A 26,483-nucleotide genomic window follows, 5' to 3' on the forward strand; every position below is an offset into this window, starting at 1 on the left:
TTCTTACCTCTTGGATTGCAGCCAATCTACATGAAGCTGGATGATGGCATCAGGATCCCAGAGGATGATGTAAGTGGTGGTAGTGATGATCCTGTGTGTATCTTCATACTGAACTGAAGGGACATGATTTACATTAGCATCATGTACAGGAAAGGTCACAAAAAAAATTTCAAGACAGAGAGAAACCCTTTTTTACTTAATGCTAAATTAATGAATCGCATGCTCCATTTAGATGAATTCGGCATCAGAAAAGGCAACCACATGACAAGAAATGAAAGTGACTTAACAAAAATGCATATGATGAATAGGGGCCACCATATTTAGCTTTACTTTATTGTGTTTATAGGTACCGGAGACAGAGCATATTTCAGAAGAAAACATCACTACGACAGTGGAAGAACAACCTGTCTCAGAAGAACGCAGTACAAGTACAGAGGCGGAAACAACCTGCTGCGCCTGTCCCCGCATTCCTGCAAGAAGGATTATGAGAAGAGCAAGGGCCAGGATTGCCTCCTTCATAAACACTCTGTTCAGATAAGTATAAATAAGAAAGGATAAGAATAAGTATAGGTAAGAAAAGATAAGTATAAGTAAAAAAAAATATTTGTAGGTAAAAAAGGATAGGTATAGGTAAGAAAAGATAAGTAAATAAAATAAAAAAATATATAATTATAGATAAAAAAAAAGATATGTATAGCTAAAAAAGGTATATTTAAGAAAGTATAAGCATAGGTAAGTAAGGATAAGTGTAGATAAATCTAGGTAAAAAATTCAATAAAAGTAAGAAAAAAAATAATAAGTATAGATAAGTAAGGATAGGAATAGATAAGAAAGAAGAAATATAGGCAAGTATAGGTTAGAAAGAATAACTATCGGTAAGAAAGGATAAGTATAGGAAAATATAGGTAACCAAAGATAAGTATTGGTAACAAGAAAGTATAGGTAAAAAAGGAAAAATATGGATAAGTATAGGAAAGAAAAAAAACATAGGTAAATATAGGTAAGAAAATATAAGCATAGGTAAATATAGGTAAGAAAGAATAAGCATGGGTATGTATAGGTAAGAAGGAATAAGTATGGGTACTTATAGTTTTGTAATATTTATAGTAAATAAATGAAAATAAAATATGTATAATTATTCAGGGGTTTCTAAGTCAGAGTATGTATAGTAGAAATAATTCATGATACATACATCAAACTTTTCTCAGGTCTTGCTTATTTGCATTCAAGTAACAGAGCATTTATAGCTTTCAGCAGAGGCAGGACACTGATATATATACCTCCATGTCACTGCCCTTTAATTTTGCCTTTAATATCCAATCTACAATGTCACTAGCCAGTGTCAGGTGCAATTTCCCTTGTAAAGGATTAGTACATGCCCCGTCTTACACAGTTGCATTACATGTACACATGCTCTAATATCTGCCTCAGACACACGCACACATTATGACTCATTTACACATATAAACATACATTGATACAGACATATGTATTTTCCATATTCACGTGCATACATACATTATATATACACACACACACACATATACATAGTGTTTGGCATAAATGAGAATGCCTCTTTAAAAGGTTACATTTTAATCAATGTCTCACTGAATACAAGAACAAATTCATAAATTTTGACAAGACTGAATTTCATAGAACATTTCTTTAACCCATAACATGAAAATAAGGTTAATAATATAACTTTCCTTATAAAATCTTCAGTTTTACTCAAATTAGTTGATACAAAAATGAATATAACCCATATCAAAAACTACTACAGCTAGTATTTTGTATGACCTCCATGATTTTTAAGAATCTCACCAACTCTTTTAGGCATGGAATGAACAAGATGGCGACATATTCCAACATCTAGCCTTTTCATTCTTCAACAATGACCTCGTTTAGAGCCTGGATGCTGGATGGAGAGTGATGCTGATCTAAAACCAATCAAACACCTAAGGGCTCTTTCACACATCCTGATATTTCCAGTACTGGAGATATCTGTGTCCGTGTGACACACATGTGGCCACTGTATGGTGTCCATGTGCAGCATCAGGAGCACACGTACCGGAGCTTGGGAATCAGCAGTACAGTTAGCACTGTTTCCAAGTTCCGGGTGCTGAGTGCTGCCCTCATCAGTGTTCCTTGCTGGCGCTGCGATCAGCACCGGAAGGGACAATGATGAGAGTAGTAGTGTCTGCTCCCGCAATGTCCAACTGTAAAAATAAAATAAAAAAATCTTATACTCCCTTGTCCCAAGTGTCCCCCGCTGTAATCCATGTCACCGATCACGCCGAGGAGCCTGGGAGAATGACGCGCTGCAGCGAGCCGGCCCTAGAGCTGTGCTCAGCGACTGATAGGAAACTGCTCACTGAGTTCAGTGGAGGTCCGGGGCCCGCTCGCTGCAGTAGTCATACTCCCCGGCTCCTCTGCGTGACCGGTCACATGGACTACAGCGGGGGACACTTAGGACAGGTGAGTATAAGGATTTTTTATTTTTACAGTTGGACACTGCAGGAGCAGACACTACTACTCTCATCATTGTCCCTGCTGATGCTGATCACGGTGCCAGCAGGGAACAATGGTGAGGGCAGCATTCAGCACCCGGCGCTTTGGAATCTCGCGAACTGTACTGCTGATTTCCAAGCGCAGGAACGTGTCTCACGGATGACATCCGTGTGCGGTATGTGTGTACACGGACCCATTGACTTGAATGGATCCGTGGGTTCTGCCGGCCAAAAACGGACATGTCTACGTATAGGTCCCGCAGACACATGGTCCCTGGAAACACACTGACATGTGCACAGACCCATTCATTTGAATGGGCCTGGGGGTGTCAGTTTCTCCGGTACGTGTGGAAACTGTCACTACAAGTACAGGAAACACTGACATGTGGAAGAGCCCTAAGGGGAATTAAAAAAAGACAAGTTGAGAATCACTCTCCTACCAGCATTCAGGCATTAAAAGAGGTCATTTTTGAAGAATGGAATAAGATAGAAGTTGCAAAATGTTCCCAACTTGGTGTTGTTTTTAAAAAATCAGAGAGGTTATACAAAATACTAGATGTAGAATATTTGATGTAGAATGTATTCATTTTTGCATCAACTAATTTGAATAAAACTGAAGATTTTGTAATGAAAGTTATATTATTAACCTTACTGTGATGTCTTAATAAAATGTTCTATGAAACTCAGTCTTGTCAAAACTGGAGAATGTTCTTGTATTCAGTGAGACATTGATAAAATTCTTACTTTTCAAGGTGGGGTGTACTCATTTATGCTGAGCACTAATATATATTTATATTATATATATATACACACACTGCTCAAAAGAACAAAGGGAACACTGAAATAACACATCCTAGACCTGAATGAATTAAATATTCTCATTGAATACTTTGTTCTGTACAATGTTGAATGTGCTGACAACAAAATCACACAAAAATCATCAATGAAAATCAAATTTATTAACCAATGGAGGCCTGGATTTGGAGTCACCCCCAAAATTAAAGTGGAAAAACACACTACAGGCTGATCCAACTTTGATGTAATGTCCTTAAAACAAGTCAAAATGAGGCTCAGTATTGTGTGTGACCTCCACGTGCCTGTATGACCTCCCTACAACGCCTGGGCATGCTCCTGATGAGGTTGCTCCTGATGAGTATTGTGTGTGGCCTCCAAGTGCCTGTATGACCTCCGTACAACGCCTGGGCATGCTCCTGATGAGGTTGCGGATGGTCTCCTGTGGGATCTCCTCCCAGACCAGGACTAAAGCATCCGACAACTCCTGGACAGTCTGTGGTGCAACGTGACGTTGGTGGATGGAGCGAGACATGATGTCCCAGATGTGCTCAATTGGATGCAGGTCTGGGGAACGGGCGGGCCAGTCCATAGCTTCAATGCCTTCATCTTGCAGGAACTGCTGACACACTCCAGCCACATGAGGTCAGGCATTGTCCTGCATTAGGAGGAACCCAGGGATGTCCAGCCCTCATACCAACCTCATGGAGTCGGTTTCTAACCGTTTTAAAGACATATGCACATTTGTGGCCTGCTGGAGGACATTTTGCAGGGCACTGGCAGAGCTGCTCCTGTTCCTCCTTGCTCAAAGGCAGAGGTAGCACTATGCTGACAGACACAGCAAACCTTCTTGCTACAGCTCGCATTGATGTGCCATCCTGGATGAGCTGCATTACCTGAGCAACTTCTGTGGGTTGTCCAGAGGCTGGAGGCGCTACTAGGAGACAGGCCAGTACACCAGGAGACGTGGAGGGGGCCGTAGGAGGGCAACAACACAGCAGCAGTACCAATACCTCCGCCTTTGTACAAGGAGGAACACTGCCATAGCCCTGCAAAATGACCTCCAGCAAGCCACAAAAGTGCATGTGTCTACACAAACGGTTAGAAACTGACTCCATAAGGGTGGTATGAAGACCCAACGTCCACAGATGGGGTTGTGCTCATAGCCCAACACCGTGCAGGACGCATTGCATTTGCCACAGAACACCAGGATTGGCAAAGTCGCCACTAGCGCCCTGTGCTCTTCACAGATGAAAGTAGGCTCACACTGAGCACATGTGACAGAGTCTAGAGACGCCGTGGAGAGCGATCTGCTGCATGCAACATCCTTCAGCATGACCGGATTGGCAGTGGGTCAGAAATGGTGTGGGGTGACATTTCTTTGCCCTCCATGTGCTCACCAGAGGAAGCCTGACTGCCATTAGGTACCGAGATGAGATCCTCAGACCCATTGTGAGACCATATGCTGGTGCGGTTGGCCCTGGGTTCCTCCTAATGCAGGACAATGCCAGACCTCATGTGGCTGGAGTGTGTCAGCAGTTTCTGCGAAATGAAGGCATTGAAGCTATGGACTGGCCCGCCTGTTCCCCAGACCTGAACCAGATTGAGCACATCTGGGACATCATGTCTCGCTCCATCCACCAACATCACGTTGCACCACAGACTGTCCAGAAGTTGGCGGATGCTTTAGTCCAGGTCTGGGAGCAGATCCCACAGGAGACCATCCGCAACCTCATCAGGAGCATGCCCAGGCGTTGTACGGAGGTCATACAGGCACTTGGAGGCCACACACAATACTAAGCCTCGTTTTGACTTGTTTAAAGGACATTACATCAAATTTGGATCAGCCTGCAGTGTTATTCCACTTTAATTTTGGGGGTGACTCCAAATCCAGGCCTCCTTTGGTTAATAAATTTGATTTCCATTGATGATTTTTGTGTGATTTTGTTGTCAGCACATTCAACTTTGTACAGAACAAAGTATTCAATGAGAATATTTTGTCCATTCAGATCTAGGATGTGTTATTTCAGTGTTCCCTTTCCTTTTTTGAGCAGTGTATTTACACGGATATGAAATGTACATATGTGTGCTTGTATCACTCTCTGTTAATGTGTGTAAATCAGTCATAATGTGTGTATATGTAAACTACATAGTCCACATGTATGTATTATGTGGGTGTGATTAAATGTATATGTTTGTATGAATTTAAGTATATATGTTTCTCAGTGTGATATATGTGAAAGAATGTACTGTATGTCTGCGAGTGTCTCCATGCGTATCTGCAAATGTATGCATATATGTGTATGTGTCACAGCGTGCATGTGTGTGAATGTATGTGTAACTGTGTCACATTGTATAAATGTACGCATATATGTGTATGTGTCACAGCGTGCATATGTGTGTGAATGTATGTGTAACTGTGTGTCACATTGTATACATGTATGCATATATGTGTATGTGTCACAGCGTGCATGTGTGTGAATGTATGTGTAACTGTGTGTCACATTGTATACATGTATGCATATATGTGTATGTGTCACAGCGTGCATGTGTGTGAATGTAGGTGTAATTGTGTGTCACATTGTATAAATGTATGCATATATGTGTATGTGTCACAGCGTGCATGTGTGTGAATGTAGGTGTAATTGTGTGTCACATTGTATAAATGTATGCATATATGTGTATGTGTCACAGCGTGCTTGTGTGTGAATGTATGTGTAGCTGTGTGTCACATTGTATGCATATATGTGTATGTGTCACAGCGTGCATGTGTGAATATATGTGTAACTGTGTGTCACATTGTATACATGTATGCATATATGTGTATGTGTCACAGTGTGCATGTGTGTGAATGTAGGTGTAACTGTGTGTCACATTGTATACATGTATGCATTTATGTGAGTGTAACTATATGTGCATTCAGCATATGTGTATGATCATATTATCCTACAGTGTATGGATGTGAGTGTATATATGTGTGAATATGAGTTAGTTTGTGCTTGTTGTGTACACAATTATCAGAAAATGACATTTCCTAAGAACGCCCATACCCGATAATCGACCAGTGAAAGTTCGCCCTTAGTTAAACATAAGCTTTAGTCTAGATATAAAGATAAGATAGAAATATATGTATTAGATATGTATAAAAAGGTGTGACAGGGTCCATCCAGAGCTGACACTGCAGTGAACCAGGGATTAGCCGATCGCCAGTACTTGGGGTCAGGAAGGAATTTTTCCCCACACATGGGGTTGTTTTGCCTTCCTCTGGTTCACATCCTTTTTATGCAGTAAATCCTATAATGGCACTGGATGATTAAATTATACTAAATTTGATAATGGATAAGAATAAAAATTAGTAAACTCTACTCATTGTGTCTGTGTCTTCTTTATATGCTGTTCTTTCTGCTCTCTCTTCTAAAGTCCCCGCATATCACAGATCTTATAGAGGACGGTCATATTCCATAGTGACTGTACTTACCCCGCAGTAGCTCTAAACCGTGCACCATTCCTGTAGCCCCCAGCCCTTCACATATGGAGAGGTGGACATGGTGCAAGGGGATGTAATGGGAATATAATATATTAGTGCAGCAAGAGATGTATGAGGTGGATATAGATGGAAAAAGGATGAGTCGTTGGCCTTACAGAACAGGGAGGTATAATGCCAGGATAAAGATGGTGGGAACGGGATGCCACAATGTAAAGTTATAATTGTAGTAAGCTGAACTGGCACCACGACCGCAAACCTGAAATCAAATGAGTGGCATGCGCCCAGGATATGGGACCAGAAAAAAAAACGCATTGAAATTATTTTCAACACAAACTTTTCAGGTTAAAATTTTTTCGCCTCATAGAAAACCCCCTTAAACATTAAATAATCTAGTAAAAGGGTATTTCCACCATAAATAGTTATTGCCTATCCACAGGATATCACTGTCTGACAGATGCACTCCAATTTCCAATGAATAGAGAGATGGCCGTACACATTCGTGGTCCTCTTCGTTGATTTCCATGGGAGTTCCAGAAATAAACGTAAAATCAGGATAGGGAACAGCCATTCTGAAGAAAGGTGTGGAGTACAAATGTAAAAACAGCATTTGTCAGACATTTATGGAATATTCTATGGACACAAATATCTAAAATGGGAAAACACCTAAAAAGTGGATCTTTTAGCAGCTTTCACATTACACTCTGCAAAATGTATTAATTACACAGGTCTACAATAATATATATTTTTTTTAGGTGCCTATGTTTTTTGAATGGATTTAGGGTATTTTGGGGGTGCTGAATTAAAAAAAAAAAGCCAATACTTTTGTTGAATTGGTTCTAGTTTTTGAGACAATTCATTCATGATAATAATGCATTTCCCCAATGCAACTTTTGTGACAACAAATGCAATAGCTTTTGATCTGTTGACTCTTTAACAGTGTCTTAGGTAATGAAATATCTCATATAATTATATTGTATTTCAATTTGTAGGCTTACAATGCTATAAAAGTGACTTTTTGAAGCCAGAATTCTATTGTAATTAATTAATATGGTATCTCAGAAACTAGAGCCAATCCGGCAAAAACAAAGTCATATTCTTAATCGGGACCATAAACTTAATATAAAACCATTCAGACATCGTTGGCACAAAAATCACTGTATAACAGTGTTATGTCTCTTAAAACTGGTGAGACTGGTGTACTTACCATGAAAATCAATATCAAAATGTCTTTCTAAATGTCAAATTTAAAAGAGCATTTTATGAGTCCAGTTACACCAAACTCAAAACTATTTTCAGATTAGACAAGAAAACTTTCACATCGGATCATACAGCCTTTCTTACAAAGATGCTTACCTGATAGTTGCGTGATGGTGAAGCAGGATCAGAGTGCCCTCCATTCCCTCCCTCCTTCAGGAACCTGACGGCGGCAGCAGAATAGGTGAGATGCTGCAGGCTGGTGTTTGGTAGGGGCAGGTGTCTGGCTGGGGACTAGTGAGTAGCATGTGCAGCTTTCCAGTGTGTGTGGCCATCTTCCGGAAGCTATGACCTACAGGAAAATAGCCACTTGAGCCAGCGCAGACTGGTAGCTCGGGCGGCCATTTTCCTGTAGATCACAGCTTCTGGCCAAGCACACAGTAAAGCCTCGCACGCTGCTTGGCCACACCGCTCACCGGCCCCCAGCCAGACGCCGGGCCTCAGCCATCTCACCTCTTCTGCTGCAGCCGCCAGGTTCCTGAGGGAGGGAACGGAGGGCCCTGTGATCCTGCTCCACCACCACTGCAACTCCCCGCTGCTGGAGCACCGGCTTCCTGAAGGACCCTGCCTCCTGTGACCCCCGCTCCACCACCCTCCAGGTAAAATACCATAACTATTCAGACTATAAGACGGACCCCCATTTTTTTAAAAAATATATTTTTCCTATATTCCACCCCAAAATTTGGGGAGCGTGGTATAGACTGAAAAATAAAGTTACCTATTTTACTTAATGGGTGCAGAAATGACGCAGAAAATCTGCAACATCAACAAATCACCAAAAGCTCATAGTGGGAACACAGCCTAGCAGCTCTAGAAAAAAATATTTCAAATATTAAAGCAAAATAAGAAAGGGCTGAAGATATATTTTATCTTTTAGACGTAAAGTTTGCCTATAAAAAAAACCCCCCCAGCTGTGGCAAAAAAAGAACTAAGTGTCTTATAATGGATGAGGAGTAACCATTTAGGCTATGTGCCCACGTTGCGGAAATGAAGCAGAAAATTTCTGCTTCATTTCCACATGTCCTCTCCCGGAAAAACGCATGCGGAATTCCGCACGCGTTTATTGCACGCTTATCGCGCGTTTACCACATGCGGAATTGACTTGCGTTTTTAATGCATTGCACAAGGCAATTCCGCTTGCGGAAACGCAAAATTAATGAACATGCTGCGGATTTTTGAACGCAGCATAAACGCTGCGGAAAAATCCGCAGCGTGGGCATAGAACTTGCGGAATCCCCTTGGGGACCATGGGGAGCGGATTACCTAGCGTTTAACAAGCGTTTACGCTGCGGAAATTCCGCAGCGTAAACGCTTGAAAAACGCTACATGGGCACGCAGCCTTAGGGTATGTTCACACACTGCAGTTTTTTCAGCACCAAAAATCAGAGTGGTGGCAGGAAAAATGCTTCATACAATAAGCACGTTTTTATTTGCATTTTAATGGATGTGAAGTGTTGAGGAAACACTGGAGGTGCGGACATGCTGCGTCTGGCAAAAAAAGAGCAGCCGGGTTCAGAATAAGCTGAAGAAAAATGCAGCGTGTGAACAAGGTTTCAGAACTCTCTGATTATACGGGTGCTGTAAAACACTGCATATTCTATAGACCAAATACACTGCTAAAAACAGTGCAAAAGCAGATGAGCATAACCTTACAGTCACAATTTTCTACTGCCGTACATCCTATCATCAGAATGGTTAATGGAATAATGACAGAGCAGTGATAAGGATCATATAACAATATAATACATCAGTAGAGCTGCTCCTCTTACAGACAGAGCTGCCATCCTCCTGTCACACATGGGGCAGCAGTAATGAATGTAGTGCAGTCCTCAGTACTATGGTAAGTGGAGGTTATAAGCGAGGAGCCACTGCACTACACAGCATGGAGCACACAGGCTGCGGACACAGCACTTACCGGCACAGTGCACACCCACAGCTCCTACTCTACTACACTGACTGAGCAGGAACAGCTGCTGCACCAGGTGCCACTCCCCGCCCACCAATCAGAGGCCGGCACTCCCGGGGCGGACCTAATAGGGAACACCAACATTGCGACCTGCACTGCTGCTCCTGTGGATGGAGCCGGGACCTCGATTTCATGCAGTGTCCGCCCTGTGCTAACCTTCCACGGCGATGACTTATGTCTACTACATTCTGCCGGTTCTAGTTACTCTCTTCTCTGTGAACATATGATTTATTACTGTTAGCTACAGCCCTCTCTATAGTGACCCTATAGATACTGTAACTTATATATGTCGTGTTTTTTATGACATATATATATATATATATATATATATATTATACACACACACTGCTATTACACTGCTAATTAAGTATTATCTACATAATATATATATATACACTGCTCAAAAAAATAAATGGAACACTCAACACATCCTAGATCTGAATGAATGAATGAAATATTCTCATTGAATACTTTGTTCTGTACAAAGTTGAATGTGCTGACAACAAAATCACACACAAATCATCAATGGAAATCAAATTTATTAACCAATGGAGGCCTGGATTTGGAATCACCCCCAAAATTAAAATGGAAAAACACACTACAGGCTGATCCAACTTTGATGTAATGTCCTTAAAACAAGTCACAATGAGGCTCAGTATTGTGTGTGACCTCCATGTGCCTGTATGACCTCCCTACAACGCCTGGGCATGCTCCTGATGAGGTTGTGGATGGTCTCCTGTGGGATCTCCTCCCAGACCTGGACTAAAGCATTCGCCAACTCCTGGACAGTCTGTGGTGCAACGTGACGTTGGTGGATGGAGCGAGACATGATGTCTCAGATGTGCTCAATCGGGTTCAGGTCTGGGGAACGGGTGGGCCAGTCCATAGCTTCAATGCCTTCATCTTGCTGGAACTGCTGACACACTCCAGCTACATAAGGTCTGGCATTGTCCTGCATTAGGAGGAACCCAAGGCCAACCGCACCAGCATATGGTCTCACAAGGGGTCTAAGGATCTCATCTCGGTACCTAATGGCAGTCAGGCTACCTCTGGCGAGCACATGGAGGGCTGTGCGGCCCTCCATAGAAATGCCACCCCACACCATTACTGACCCACTGCCAAACCGGTCATGCTGAAGGATGTTGCATGCAGCAGATCGCTCTCCACGGCGTCTCCAGACTCTATCACATGTGCTCAGTGTGAACCTGCTTTCATCTGTGAAGAGCACAGGGCGCCAGTAGCGACTTTGCCAATCCTGGTGTTCTGTGGCAAATGCAAAGCGTCCTGCACGATGTTGGGCTGTGAGCACAACCCCCATCTGTGGACGTCGGGCCCTCAAACCACCTTCATGGAGTTGGTTTCTAACTGTGCAGACACATGCACATTTGTGGCCTGCTGGAGGTCATTTTGCAGGGCTCTGGCAGTGCTCCTTTTGTTCCTCCTTGCACAAAGGCGAAGGTAACGGTCCTGCTGCTGAGTTGTTGCCCTCCTACGGCCCCCTCCATGTCTCCTGATGTACTAGCCTGTCTCCTGTTACTGCCTCCAGCCTCTGAACACTACGCTTACAGACACAGCAAACTTTCTTGCCACAGCTCGCATTGATGTGCCATCCTGGATGAGCTGCACTACCTAAGCAACTTCTGTGGGTTGTAGAGTCAGTCTCATGCTACCACGAGTGTGAAAGCACAACCAACATTCAAAAGTGACAAAAACATCAGCCAGAAAGTATTGGCACTGAGATGTGGTCTGTGGTCCCCACCTGCAGAACCACTCCTTTATTGAGGGTGTCTTGATAATTGCCAATAATTTCTATTCCATTTGCACAACAGCAAGTGAAATTGATTGTCAATCAGTGTTGCTTCCTAAGTGGACAGTTTGATTTTACAGAAGTTTGATTTACTTGGAGTTATATTCTGTTGTTTAAGTGTTCCCTTTATGTTTTTGAGCAGTGTATATATACACACATTTTTACTAAGACTGGTGCATGTTCATATGCTGAAAAAATGCAATCACCTGAAAAATACAGCAGCAATTCAGCATTAAAATGTGCGTTATTGATGCGTTTCTTTGTGCTTTTGCTGCTCAACCTCATTGAGCTTTATGGGGAATAAAATGCAGTAAGGTCTCACTCACAGGTCACTGGTTTTCACATACGCAGATCAGCCCAATAGACTATAATAGGTATGAGCTCTACTGGTGAAAAACACTGATAAAACAGCTACATCTGAACTAGCCCTAAGGTTAGATTTACCTCTGTGCATCTGCAGACGTGTTGGGTGTATACTTTCAAAACCTATACAAAACGTGTGCCCAGTGTAGACCTATGTTTGCTTACATTTTGATGTCTACCTTAATGTATGAGGTCTGTCCATCTACGTCAGTATACACTTTTCATATAAAGAAAAAAGTTTATTTTTTTACTGCTTTAACAGGCCTACTCCTTGTATCTGAGAACCAATTCTGTGGAGAGGCGCACATGGTGTGACTGCAGGAGTGAACACCCCCCACCAAATTCATTAAAATCATACATAGGCCTCATTCAGACATCTGTGTTTCTTCACAAACACAAAATATGATCCAAGTGTGATCAGTGTTTTGGATTCGGGTTTTCATCAGTGTTTGTTCAGTGACAGTTCTTACCATCAATTTTTCATAATTGTTTTTCACAAAGGAACAAATAAACAAATAACGTTTCTCCTATCCATTACAGTATTAATCACAGCACATCAGTATGCTGTCCGTGATTTTCAGAGACGCATATTTACATATTTGTATTAGTAATTTTCAGCCATGATACTGGTAATAAAATGGACATGTCTCTGTGATTTTTGGGCAAACACACGGTCCGTAAAAAAAATCTACAAACGTGAACAGCCCTGAAGACTATACATGAAAATCACTGGTAGAACATGTATGTGAAAACAGATGTCTGAGTGAGGCCTTAGACATAAACATACTGATTGCAGTTGAGGCTGTGTGCCCACTATGCGTTTTTTAAGTGTTTCCGTAGGCAATTCCGCTGCAGAAATGCTTAAAAAACGATTGGTAAAAGGTCTGCCATGTTCCCCAATGATAATCCGCATGTGCTGTGCACATGCTGCGGAAATTTCCGCTGCAGGTTATCATTGCCGAAAAATCCGCTGCACTAGCAATTATTTTGCGGAATCGCGGCGTTTTCGCCGCCATTGACGTGCATTGGACTGCATGACATCCGCATCACTGCATCTGTACATGAGGATTACATGCGTTTCAATGTGCAGATGGTACCCTGGTTTGGAGAAGAGGAGACTCTCCTCCGGACCCGGGTACCATAGTACCTGTAAAAAAAAAAGAATAAAATAAAAAATATACATTATACTTACCTTCTGATGGCCTCCGGTGTCCTTAGCGATGCGTCCTGGCTAGCCGGCACCTCGCGATGGTCTAAAAAGAAAATGCCATGACGTAATTTAGTCATGTGAGGGGGCACACGACGTCGGCGGTCGCTTGACCCGTCACATGATAAATGACGTCATGTCAGGTCCTTTTAGTCCACCGAGAGCTGCCGGCAAGCCAAGACGCATCGGATAAGGACACCGGGGGCCAGCAGAAGGTAAGTATTATATTTATTTTTTACCATTCTTTCGGTCACACTATATAAATCCATGCTGGTTGCATGTAAAAACGCTTCACTTCCGCTTGTCCCTGGCAGGAAAAACGCATGTATAATCCGCATGCGTTTTTTCGGCCAGGGAGATGCAGAAACGCTCAGGAAAAATCCGGAGCATTTCTGCATCGTGGGCACATACCCTAATAGTGCCACAAGCGGCTTTACTTTACTCTATTTGAGGTGCAGGGGAGACGAGAGGACGACGGCCTTTTTGCGTCTTACAAACGCTTCTATGGACCCGTAGAAGCATGTGTAAGACGCGAAACGGCCGTCGTCCTCTCGTCTCCCCTGCACCTCAAATAGACCGCTGCACCTGATTGTCCAGAATACTATGAAATAAAGGATTTTTTAGCCAAAGGACTTGGTGAGTGCTGCTATTCATTTTTCTACTTGTTGCATCTATCTTAAAGGGACTCTGTCAGCGCAGAATGACTGTTTAAAGGGTTCACCAGTTTTTGAGCCTATGAACAAATGCCACCACCTTTAACTGCCCCTGTGCTGCATTGCACAAACGGTACCCCAGAAGAAGGGTGAGGAAGCCGAAACGTACGTGGATATCTGACACCCTCTATCCCACAGCAGGTATAGTGTGGATTGGTTTTCACATGCATAGGATAGTGGCCCAAATTAAATGGGTTTAATAATATTGTGAATCACTGTTAGGACAATAAGGTTTAGCTATGGTGATGTGGGTTATGGTGCCATCTGGTGGTTTTTCCCATTTTTAAATGTATGTGTGTTTTTTTTAAATGTTTCAATAAAGATGAAGTGTTTTGATTAATTTATGGTCTTTTGGTGATATTTTATAATTAGACATGGTTCGCATATACACTTACCTCTCTATATGATGATATTGCACAAACGAGTCTATCAGCTCCTGACTCCCCCTGTACACCCCAAAAAATACCGTTTGATATGCTCTCGCGTTGAATGAGGGTTGCCCGGTCCGATGGGCGTCTTTGCTGTGGCGTCTGTCCCTCCTCTCTGCATCTAATCGCGTTCTCCTGCTTTGATTGATGTGACACGTCATCCACATAGCGAACCGAGAGCTCGCGCCTGCGCAGTATGCTCACAGGACCGCGCAGGCGCACTCTGCTCTACCCTACTGCGAGCATTGTATAAAACAGCACTGTGCAACGAGAGAGACCCTCATGTGCAATTTGCATACTTGTAACCACGTCTTTTCCTTTTGATTCCCTGAATGGTCTCACAATATTTTAAGATAAATGTAAAAACACCAATAGTTTTAAATTATTTTTTGTTTTATTTTTACTGCACTTTTTAAATGCTGTGGTCCTGGGTTCAAATCCCAACAAGGACATGTGCAAGGAGTTTGTATGTTCTCCCTGTTTTTGTGGGTCTCCTCCGGGTTCTCCGATTTCCTCAAACACTCCAGAGACATACTGACAGCGATGATAATGTATGTAAAGCGCTGCGGGATATGATGGTGACGCGCCCCCTGGGCCAGTGCTGTAGGGGATACCCGGAGCCGGATCTCGATGGGGGTAGTAGTCCTTGTGGCGGTGACCCGGTCCGTGCCCAGGGTGTCAAACTAAGTGGCAGTCTATGGCAGTAGATGTTAACTTGATTGTCGACTACGCCACCCGTTGAGTGCGGCTTTGAAGCCGCCGCTGCAGAGCAGTCCACTGAGGCCGGTGGTATATGTGCAGCAGTGATGGTATAACCCCCAACGGGAGGGGTATGGCCTCAGGGCAGCAGGTGTAGATGATGGGGGTTGTGATGATGCAGAAAGAAGATTCAGAGTCAGGAGATGCAGTTCAGGGTTTTTACTTACTGGTGTTCTCTTGGTCACTCTGGCCTTGAGTGACCACCCGAGCCGTGCTGCGTCCACCAGGTCCTGGACTCGGCCAACCCCCAGGCAATTCCGGAGCGTGGTCCTGAGCTCCTTTCTGACTCTCCCTTCCTCTGGCCGTTCCCACCAGGGATCCACTTTTGGCCGGCTCCCTCGGGTCTCTTGGTGGTCAAGCCTCCTCTGGGCTCCCTGACCCTATACTCAGTGTGCCTTTCTAGTGGATTTGGTGAGGATCGTGGCAGATCCTGACCACGACCTCCGGTTCCTGGCTAAGGTTCGTTTTGGCCTCCGCCAGCTTGGGATCCGGTACCCTTGTCCGCCAACCCTTCACCCTTCTGTCCTTATTCTGGGATCTTGGGGTTCCTTCTTGTTTCCTCTCTGGGTCCTTCTCACTCCTCTCTCTCTCTCTGCAGGCTCTGCTCTGGAGCTGGGCCCAGCCGGAGCCACAGCTCCCTGTCAGCCCTTCTGGCTGAGCTCCTCTGCTCTGCTCCTCTTGCCTGACTGAACTCACCCTGTTCTAAGATGGTGCCCACCTTATATACTCCCTCTATGTGTGAGCTCAGGTGACCAGCACCCAATGAGCTCCTATCTTTACCCAGACTACTCCCCCTATCTGCCCCTACACTACTGGGATGTTCCACCCCCCTCCCACTCCAGCCAGGGACAGACGCTGTCGTACCTGCACATATACTGGTGGGAGTACCGTCGTTCTGTCCCCCGGAAATGGGATGTATGTAGTGCATGCAGCCTACTAGCTCAGTTCCACACTCCATCCTTACCCGGGAGTGGAATACCACACCTCTGGAGTGAGGTGCAATACCCCTGTAGCAGCCGAATCCTCAGGGTGCTACAATGGCACTATATAAGCAAAGTATAATAAATAAATGCAATTGTAATGTGCGTAAGAAGAAAGCTGCTCATCACAGGTGAATGGCGGGGCCAATCTCCGAGGTCACAGTGCTGGCAACACACTGCAACTAATTAAGTTTAGCCAAAACACAGTACATTTCTACATAAAAGACACAGCTACTATCAGCATGGCTGTCATTTCTGCATCAGCGAGAGCAGTATAAAGTTGGAGACAGGTTTGCACAAGAAAATAAGTGACTGTATGTGGCGCTCCCTTGTGGAGTACTCCTGAATTGCAATATCCAAGTTTCTGCAAGTAGTACTACATGTAATTATAATGTCTTCTAAATATTTATATTGACTGTCCATTTTTACATAAAGATTTACCATTTGCTGAAAATTGCATAGTTATTGTATCAGGTGCACTCCTTCCTGGAGACCTCGTCCAAATATTAAAATGGTCAGAATACAGGTGTCGCCAAGCTTCCCGGATAGCAGGATATTGTGTAGTGTGAGAGATGAAGCACAAGAAATGAAATGGAAAGCACCAGCTATATTCTCTAATGTATTCACCAGCTACTGTGGCTTTCTTTGTAAACCTGAAGAGTCTCCTGAAATCAAATTGTTTTATGGTTGAAAATAGGTTTGATGTTAAATACAGGTGCATCTCACTAAATTAGAATATCATCAAAAAGTTAATTTATTTCAGTTCTTCAATACAAAAAGTGAAACTGATATATAGAGTCATTACAAACAGAGTGATCTATTTTTAGTGTTTATTTCTGTTAATGTTGATGATTATGGCTGGCAACTAGTGTTGAGCGAGCACTAAAATGCTCGGGTGCTCGAAGCTTAGGCCGAGCTCACCGTGATACTCGGGTGCTCGACCCGAGCAACGAGCCCAATGTTAGTCTATGGGAGACCCGAGCATTTTTGCGGCGGCACCCCCGGCAGTCTGTAGAAAGCCTAAAAAGTGCCCAAAATGATAGTGACAGTGCTCAAATGACATGGGGATCGCCCCAGGAAGCATTTCTGACCCCCAGGTCACTGCTGTCAACAATGTGGTCAGAGGTATTAACCGGTTCCCGACCGCCCACTGTAGATAAACGTCGGCGCTTGCCGGGCTCTGTGCAGCGCCGACGTTTAAAAACGGTGGGTGGTCTCGCAGCGCTCAGGACCCCCAGGGTCCTGCAAGCGCTGCGATTCCGGTGAAGAGCGTTAGCTCTGACAGGGAACATCATCGGGACCTGATTAGATCAGGTCCCAGTGATGTTAACCCTTAGCTGTCTTCTATATGCTGTGATCTATAGTGATCGCGGCATATAGGAGACAGCAGGAGGAGAGGGGGTCGTCAACTTACCTCTCCGAAGACCTCCGAGTCCTTCCAGGACCTGGGGTTGCTATGGCAGCTGGAGGTCACATGACCGCCTCCAGCTCTGCCATATATGGTGTCCTGTCTGGCTCAGCTGCAGCTGTAGCCAGACTGGAGACTCTGACTGAAACAGTCAGGGAAGATCTCATGTAATGTAATATATGTCTATTACATTACATGAGATCAGAGATCAGAAAAATAAAAATTAATGTCCCATACAGGGACTAAGAAAAAATGTGAAAAAAAGTAAAAAAAAAGTTTTTAAACTATTAATAAAAAAAATCACAAAATAAATAAAAATAAATAAATAAAATATTAAACCAATAAATCCGTATATTTTTACAAAACCAAAAAAAGTACACATATTTGGTATCGCCGCGTCCGAAACAACCCGAGCTATAAAACTGTCACACTAATTAACTCCTTCTGTGCACACCGTAATAAAAATAAATAAAAAACGGAGCAAAAAAATATGCTTTTTCATCATATTGCCAAACAAAAAGTGGAAAAAAATGCGATCAAAAAAGAAAATAGAAATAAAAATGGTACCACTGAAAACGTCATTTTGTTACGCAAAAAAAAAAGCCGCCATACAGCTCCATCAGCCGAAAAATAAAAAAGTTATAGCGCTCAGAATAAAGCAATGCAAAAAAAATATTTTTTTCTATAAAATAGTTTTATTGTGTAAAAGCGCCAAAACATAAAAAAAATACAGTAAGTGTAGTATCGCTGTAAACGTACTGACCCGAAGAATAACGCTGCCTGATCACTTTTACCACACGCAGAACGGCATAAAAAAAAACTCAAAAAACAATTCCTGAATTGTTTGTTTTTGTTAATTTTACCTCCCAAAAAACGGAATAGAAAGCGATCAAAAAATGTCACGTCCCCAAAAATGGTACCAATAAAAATGTCAACTCGTCCCGCAAAAAACAAGCCGTCACATGACTCTGTCGGCCGAAATATGGAAAAATTATAGCTCTCAAAATATGGTGATGCAAAAACTAGATTTTGCAAAAAAAGCGTCTTTTAGTGTGTGACAGCTGTCAGTCATAAAAACCCGATATCAATCTGGTATCTCTGTAATCACACCGACCCGAAGAATAAAGTAATCTAATCAGTTATATCACACTAGGAACGGCGTAAAAAATAAATAAAACCAATTCTTCACCTGCTACTGATTTGTTTATTATGTCCCCAAAGATCCCAGTAAGGCTCTGCCCACATTTATCCTGTGCTCTGCGCTGAGCACTTACACCAGAGTTTCCGTGTAAATCTCTGAAATACGTGATTCAGCCGGAACCCATGACGGAAGATTCCCTGTAATGAGGCAGATATAGGCCACTGTGGATGCCGTCTGGCCTGTGATCCCACGGTGTCATTTGTTTTAGGTGTGCATAAAAGTGCGGTTGGCCACAGTTTTGTGCACTTCTGAAAAAAAGGACACCGCTACACAGAGGCCAGACGGTGTCCAGAGTAACTCTGCTGCCTCATTACAGTGAATGGATCCTGCAGGGGTTTCATCTGAATTACATCACTTGGAAATTTAGATGGAAACCCCGATGTAAGTGCTCAGCCTAGAGCGCCGGATAAATGTTACGTAAAATGTTCCCAATAAAAGCTTCAACTCAGTCCTCAAAAAAAGCTAGTCCCCACTCAGGTCCGTCATCTGTTAAAAATATAAGGGACTTCCAAGTTACTGGTAGCAGAAAGGCTCTGGAAAAGCAAAATGACCCTTGCCCCCCAAAAGAAATTCAGAAAATTTTGTGCTCCCAAATCCAAATGCCTATTCTACAATAATTTGTTCTCCAATTGTCAAATAGCACTCCGTCCCCCCCAGATCTCACCGTATGGCTAAGCGGTACGATACAGCCACATATGGGGTATTGACACTTTTAGAAGAAATTGTGTGACACATTTCGGCACCATTTTTACCCATTGCCCTGTGTGAAAATGTAAAATCTGAGGGTAAAACATTTTTTTGTGGTAAAAATATAATTATGATTTTTTCACTGCCCAATGGTATAAATTTAAAAATTAAAAAATACTCACTACTTCCCTAGATGAATTCCTTGAGAGGTGTAGTTTACAAAATGGGGTCATTTGTGGAGGTTTCTGCTGTTTTGGCATGTCAGCGACTCTTCAAATGTGACATGGTGTCTGCTGCCTATCCCAGCCAACATAGCGCTCCTTTCTCTTCCGAACCCTGCCGTACACCAAAGCAGTGGTTTTCCCCCACATATGGGGTATCGGCGTACTCAGGAGAAATTGTACAACAAATTTCATGGTGCAATTTCTCCGGTTATCCTTATGATAATGCAAAATTAGGGGATGAAAAACATTTTTTATGGGAAAAATGAGAAAATTTTATTTTCACGGCTCAATATTATAAACTTCTGTGAAGCAGCTGGGGGTGCGAGGTGCTCACCACACATCTAGATAAGTTCCCTAAGGGGTCTAGTTTCCAAAATGGTGGCACTTGTGGGGGGTTTCCACTGTTTAGTCACATTAGGGGCTCCCCAAATGCGACATGGCGTCTGCTAATTATTCAAACAAATTTTACATTCAAAAAGTCAAATGGCGCTCCTTCCCTTTCAAACCCTGCCATGCGCCCAAACAGTAATTTGCCTCCACATATGGGGTATCAGCGTGTTCAGGAGAAATTGCACAACAAATTTCATGGTGCAATTTATCCTATTACCCTTATGATAATGCAAAATTAAGGGATGAAAAACGGTTTTGTGGGAAAAATGTGAAAATTTTATTTTTACGGCTCAATATTATAAACTTCTGTGAAGCAGCTGGGGGTGCGAGGTGCTCACCACACATCTAGATAAGTTCCCTAAGGGGTCTAGTTTCCAAAATGGTGGCACTTGTAGGGGTTTCCACTGTTTAGTCACATTAGGGGCTCCCCAAATGCGACATGGCGTCTGCTAATTATTCAAACAAATTTTACATTCAAAAAGTCAAATGGCGCTCCTTCCCTTTCAAACCCTGCCATGCGCCCAAACAGTAATTTGCCTCCACATATGGGGTATCAGCGTGTTCAGGAGAAATTGCACAACAAATTTCATGGTGCAATTTATCCTATTACCCTTATGATAATGCAAAATTAAGGGATGAAAAACGGTTTTGTGGGAAAAATGTGAAAATTTTATTTTTACAGCTCAATATTATAAACTTCTGTGAAGCACCTTGGGGTTCAAGGTGCTCACCACACATCTAGATAAGTTCCCTAAGGGGTCTAGTTTCCAAAATGGTGTCACTTGTGGGGGGTTTCCACTGTTTAGGCACATCAGGAGCTCTCCAAACGCAACATGGCGTCTGCTAATTATTCAGACAAATTTTACATTCAAAAAGTCTAATGGCGCTCCTTCCCTTCCGAACCCTGCAGTGCGCCCAAACAGTGGTTTTCCCTCACATATGGGGTATCAGCACGCTCAAGAGAAATTGCACAAAAAAATTTGGGGTCCATTTTTTCCTGTTACCCCTGTGAAAATAAAAAAAATTGGGTCTAAAGTAACATTTTTGTGAAAAAAGTTAAATGTTAATTTTTTTTTTCCACATTCCAAAAATTCCTGTGAAGCACCTGAATGGTTAATAAAGTTCTTGAATGTGGTTTTGAGCACCTTGAGGGGTGCAGTTTTTAGAATGGTGTCACTTTTGGGTATTTTCTGTCATAAAGACCCCTCAAAGTGACTTCAAATATGATGTGGTCCCTAAAAAAATGTTTTTGTAAATTTTGTTGGAAAAATGAGAAATCGCTGGTCAACTTTTAACCCTTATAGCTCCCTAACAAAAAAAAATTTTGGTTCCAAAATTGTGCTGATGTAAAGTAGACATGTGGGAAATGTTATTTATTAACTATTTTGTGTGACATATCTCTCTGATTTAAGGGCATGAAAATTCAAAGTTTGAAAATTGCAAAATTTTCTAAATTTTCGCCAAATTTCCGATTTTTTCACAAATAAACGCAAGTTATATGGAAGAAATTTTACCACTATCATGAAGTACAATATGTCATGAAAAAACAGTCTCAGAATCAGGGGAATACGTTGAAGCGTTCCAGAGTAATTACTTCATAAAGTGACAGTGGTCAGAATTGAAAAAATTGGCCCGGTCACGAAGGCAAAAACAGGCTCTGGCGCGAAGTGGTTAAGCCACTTTTACGGGCTCACAGTAAAACGTTCAAAAACGAAACTGAAACGGTTTTCCTGTGAAATATGTTAAGGAACATCCTTTCCAGGGTAAAGACTTGTGTATAAGGTAAAATAAATAACCAAAAACAAAAATACTCCTCCACACCTTGGGCTATGTTCACAAGTAGCATTTTTTATGCGTTTTTGCACTTTTGTATTGCTTTCAACCGTGACAAATGCATTCACCGGAAAATGTCATTTTAACATTTTACAACCTTATCTGGCCATGTGCTGTGTGACACATGCATACAGTGCTGAAAAGACATGGGAACAGCATGGGGAAGCATATCTGACACCCAGGTCACTGCCTAAAAGTGTGCCCATCAGAAGTGATCTTTGCTGCAATACCATACTGTTTGCTTGCTTGCACTTGAAATTGGGCCTTTTAGGCATGTGGAGGCGGAATCTGGCTACCACATCATGGCTGCATCGGCGGCCTGGTATCCATACTCGGTCCCCAGCCGCCCTGCGGCCGGTTGCCCACACACGGTCCCCAGCCGCCTGGGGGCGGCCGGGTGTCCATAAACGGTCCCCAGCTGCCCCTATTTGTCCCGGTGCGCCTTATACACAAGTGTGCATACCAAAACATTACCTGTGCCCTCCCCAGTGCATTTAGTGGGAAGGACAGCCTAACCACAAACACGTGGACAAGTGAATGTGACCAGGGATGGTCCATCTCACTGATGCCTTCACACTGGGTAAATATTGTGGAAGTCGGGACACAGTTGGACACTGGGATGCAACACGTCTTCCAGACATAGAGGATTGCGGGTCCTGAGACAATCAGGCTTCAACACAAAGTTCAGAAGGTAGACAGCAGCAGTGGTCGGCCTCCTATACAATGAGTAAATTATTCATGATCATGAGGCCATCCATCTCCTTAGCTTTCTGTTCCTTGGAATGCAAGCGCATGTATGTAGTAGCGGCTAGGCCTGAGTTGGTCAGTGTTTTGGCGCATATCCTACCTCCTCCGAGGATTGCTGGATGTTTTCCTGCTACTATCCCAGTTCTATGACTCCCGTTAAAACAAAGCTTCAGTTGATGAATGATGAATGAGGTGGTGGCAAAAGAGAAAGAGCAGGAGGAACAGGGACCATTCACATCAATATCAGGCCAGTCAACCACACATGTCTTGTAGGATATGTTTCTGTACCAAAAGGAGCGGTTCGGCTACACAGTTATGGGGCATACAGTGAGTGCAATGCCTAACAAAAATTTCGAGGCACTCCAATGCCCCTTGGAAGTGACATGGAGGTCAGAGGGCCTTAACTAAACCGTTTTTTCCATTTATAGCAACTGGGTCTCCTGTACACTGCTGGCCTAAGCAGTGAATGGAAGGCTTTCCAAAAATTATGAGGAACTGCAATGCCCCTTGAAAAAGACGGGGATTACAGAGTACTAAAAACCTTATACCCATTATTGGGGAGTGGGTCTCCGTTAGTGTTCGCCTATGCATTGAAAAGAAAAAGCTGACTAAAATTAGGAGGAAATGCAATGCCCGTTGGAAGAGTCGTGGAGGTTAGAGGTAATTAAAAACAACATTTCAATGCCCCTTGGAAGAGCTGTGGAGTTCAGAGTGGTTTAACAAGACGGTTTTAATGCCCCTTGGGAGAGCAGTGGAGTTCAGAGTGGTTTAACAAGACGGTTTTAATGCCCCTTGGAAGAGAAGTGGAGGTCACAGTAGCCTAACAAGACGGTTTTAATGCCCCTTGGAAGAGTTGTGGAGGTTACAGTGGAATAAAAAGACAATATCAATGCCCCTTGGAAGAGACGTGGAGGTCACAGTAGCTTAACAAGACGGTTTTAATGCCCCTTGGAAGAGTGGTGGAGGTTAAAGTGGAATAAAAAGACAATATCAATGCCCCTTGGAAGAGTGGTGGAGGTCGCAATGGAATAAAAAGACAATATCAATGCCCCGTGGAAGAGACGTGGAGGTCACAGTAGCTTAACAAGAAGGTTTTAATGCCCCTCGGAAGAGCTGTGGAGTTCAGAATGGTTTAACAAGACGGATTTAATGCCCCTTGGAAGAGCTGTGGCGTTCAGAGTGGTTTAACAAGACGGTTTTAATGCCCCTTGGAAGAGACGTGGAGGTCTCAGTAGCTTAACAAGACGGTTTTAATGCTCCTTGGAAGAGTGGTGGAGGTCGCAGTGGAATAAAAAGACAATATCAATGCCCTGTGGAAGAGACGTGGAGGTCACAGTAGCTTAACAAGACGGTTTTAACGCCCCTTGGAAGAGCGGTGGAGTTCAGAGTGGTTTAACAAGACGGTTTAAATGCCCCTTAGAAGAGCTGTGGAGTTCAGAGTGGTTTAACAAGACGGTTTTAATGCCCCTTTTTTAGAGACATGGAGGTCACAGTAGCTTAACAAGACGGTTTTAATGTCCCTTGGAAGAGCTGTGGAGTTCAGAATGGTTTCACAAGACGGTTTTAATGCCCCTTGGAAGAAACGTGGAGGTCACAGTAGCTTAACAAGACGGTTTTAATGCCCCTTGGAAGAGACGTGGAGGTCAGAGTAGCTTAACAAGACGGTTTTAATGCCCCTTGGAAAAGTGGTGGAGGTCGCAGTGGAATAAAAAGACAATATCAATGCCCTGTGGAAGAGACGTGGAGGTCACAGTAGCTTAACAAGACAGTTTTAATGCCCCTTGGAAGAGCTGTGGAGTTCAGAGTGGTTTAGCAAGATGGTTTTAACCCTTTCACCCCCGGGCCATTTTAAGTTTTTGAGTTTTCGTTTTTTGCTCCCCTTGTTCCCAGAGCCATAGCGTTTTTATTTTTTGGTCAATATGGTCGTTTGAGGGCTTATTTTTTGCGGGACGAGTTGTACTTTTCAACGCCATTACTAGTTTTACCATATCGAGTACGGGAAAACGGGAAAAAAATTCCAAGCGCGGTGAAATTGCAAAAAAAGTGCAATACCACAGATGTTTTATTTTTTTTACCACGTTCACTGAATGCTAAAACTGACCTGCCATTATTATTCTGCAGGTCATTTCGAGTTCGTAGACACCAAACATGTACAGGTTCTTTTTTATTTAAGTGGTGAAAAAAAATTCCAAAGTTTTGAAAAAAAAAAAAAAAAATGGTGCCATTTTCCGAGACCCCTAGCGTCTCCATTTTTGGGGATCTGGGGCCAGGAAAGGGCTTATTTGTTGCGCACCGAGCTGAAGTTTTATTGATGCCATTTTGGGGTAGATCTGATGTTTTGATCGCCCGTTATTGCATTTTATTGTAATTTTGCGGCGACCAAAAAACGTAATTCTGGCATTTAGAATTTTTTTCTCGTTAAGCAGTTTACCGATCGGATTAATTCTTTTTTTATTTTGATAGATCGGGCGATTCTGAACGCGGTGATACCAAATGTGTGTATGTGTTTTTTTTTTTATTATTTTATTTTGAATGGGGCGAAAGGGGGGTGATTTAAACTTTTATATTTTTTAAAACATTTTTTTTTCACTTTTTGCATGCTTCTATAGTCTCCATAGGAGACTAGAAGCAGCAACTGTCCGATCGCCTCTGCTACATACCAGGGACCAGCAGATCCCCTGTATACAGCAGAAATGGTCCTGTGCTATGAGCGCCGACCACTAGGTGGCGCTCATAGCGACCAGCTCATGACAACCACAGGCGTCTGCTGCAGACCCTGGGTTGTCATGCGTGCCCATCGATGACCCGTGATCACATGACAGGGTCGCTGATGGGCGTGGCTTAGGACGCGCTTCCTGGAAGCGCGCGTTAAATGCCGCTGTCGGAGATTGACAGCGGCATTTAACATGTTAACAGCCGCGGGTGGATCGCGATTCCACCCACGGCAGTTGCGGGCACATGTCAGCTATAATAATCAGCTGACATGTGCTCGGTTCAGTGCGGTCTCACCGCCGGAGCCCTCACTGAACCGGGGGTAATGACATAGGACGTATTAATACGCCCTATGTCGTAAAGGGGTTAATGCCCCTTGGAAGAGACGTGGAGGTCACAGTAGCTTAACAAGATGGTTTTAATGCCCCTTGGAAGAGTGGTGGAGGTCACAGTGGAATAAAACGACAATATCAATGCCCCATGGAAGAGACGTGGAGGTCACAGTAGCATGACGATTTTAATGCCCCTTACAAGAGCCATGCAGTACAGCATATTAAAAGCATTATTTCCATTATTGGGGAGTGGGACTCCCATAGTCTTTGCCTATGCCTTCCAAGCAAAAGCTGCCAAAAATTCGGACGGAGGAACTTGCAATGCTGGCAACACGGATCACGGTCACCCTGGTGGTATAGTGGTGGTGGAGGCTGAGGATAAGGAGAAGAGCAAAAAACATCCGAAATGAGGAAGCGTATACCCATGTGTGGGTGTGAAGCGGTGCATGGGAATACACCTCCCGAAACAACACAGTGGATTTGACTTTGTTACTCTGCTGTCATTTGGTGGTGATGAGAAGTCTGGCCCAATCCAGCCCTTGTTCATTTTGATAAGGATCAGCTTGTCAGTTGACAGGCGAGTGCGCTTATCAGTTATAATTCCCTAATTATAAAAACACGCTCCGATAAAACGCTAGCGGCAGGGCAGGCCAGGACCTTCAAGGTGTACAGAGCGAGTTCATTCC

General features: G+C 43.3%; 1 long non-coding RNA gene across 1 annotated transcript in view; it reads right to left on the reverse strand.

Annotated features, from left to right (window-relative positions):
- LOC141271306 (uncharacterized) overlaps positions 1-26,483 on the reverse strand; it is a 73,835-nt gene that overhangs the window by 6,748 nt on the left and 40,604 nt on the right. Inside the window, exon 4 of the long non-coding RNA XR_012321888.1 lies at positions 8-113. This is a non-coding gene — a long non-coding RNA (uncharacterized lncRNA). The remainder of the gene's footprint in view (positions 1-7; positions 114-26,483) is intronic.

The sequence above is a fragment of the Phyllobates terribilis genome, unplaced genomic scaffold (genome assembly GCF_046119375.1).
Source record: "Phyllobates terribilis strain yellow unplaced genomic scaffold, ASM4611937v1 Scaffold_5__5_contigs__length_657084704, whole genome shotgun sequence".
NCBI lineage: Eukaryota > Metazoa > Chordata > Amphibia > Anura > Dendrobatidae > Phyllobates > Phyllobates terribilis.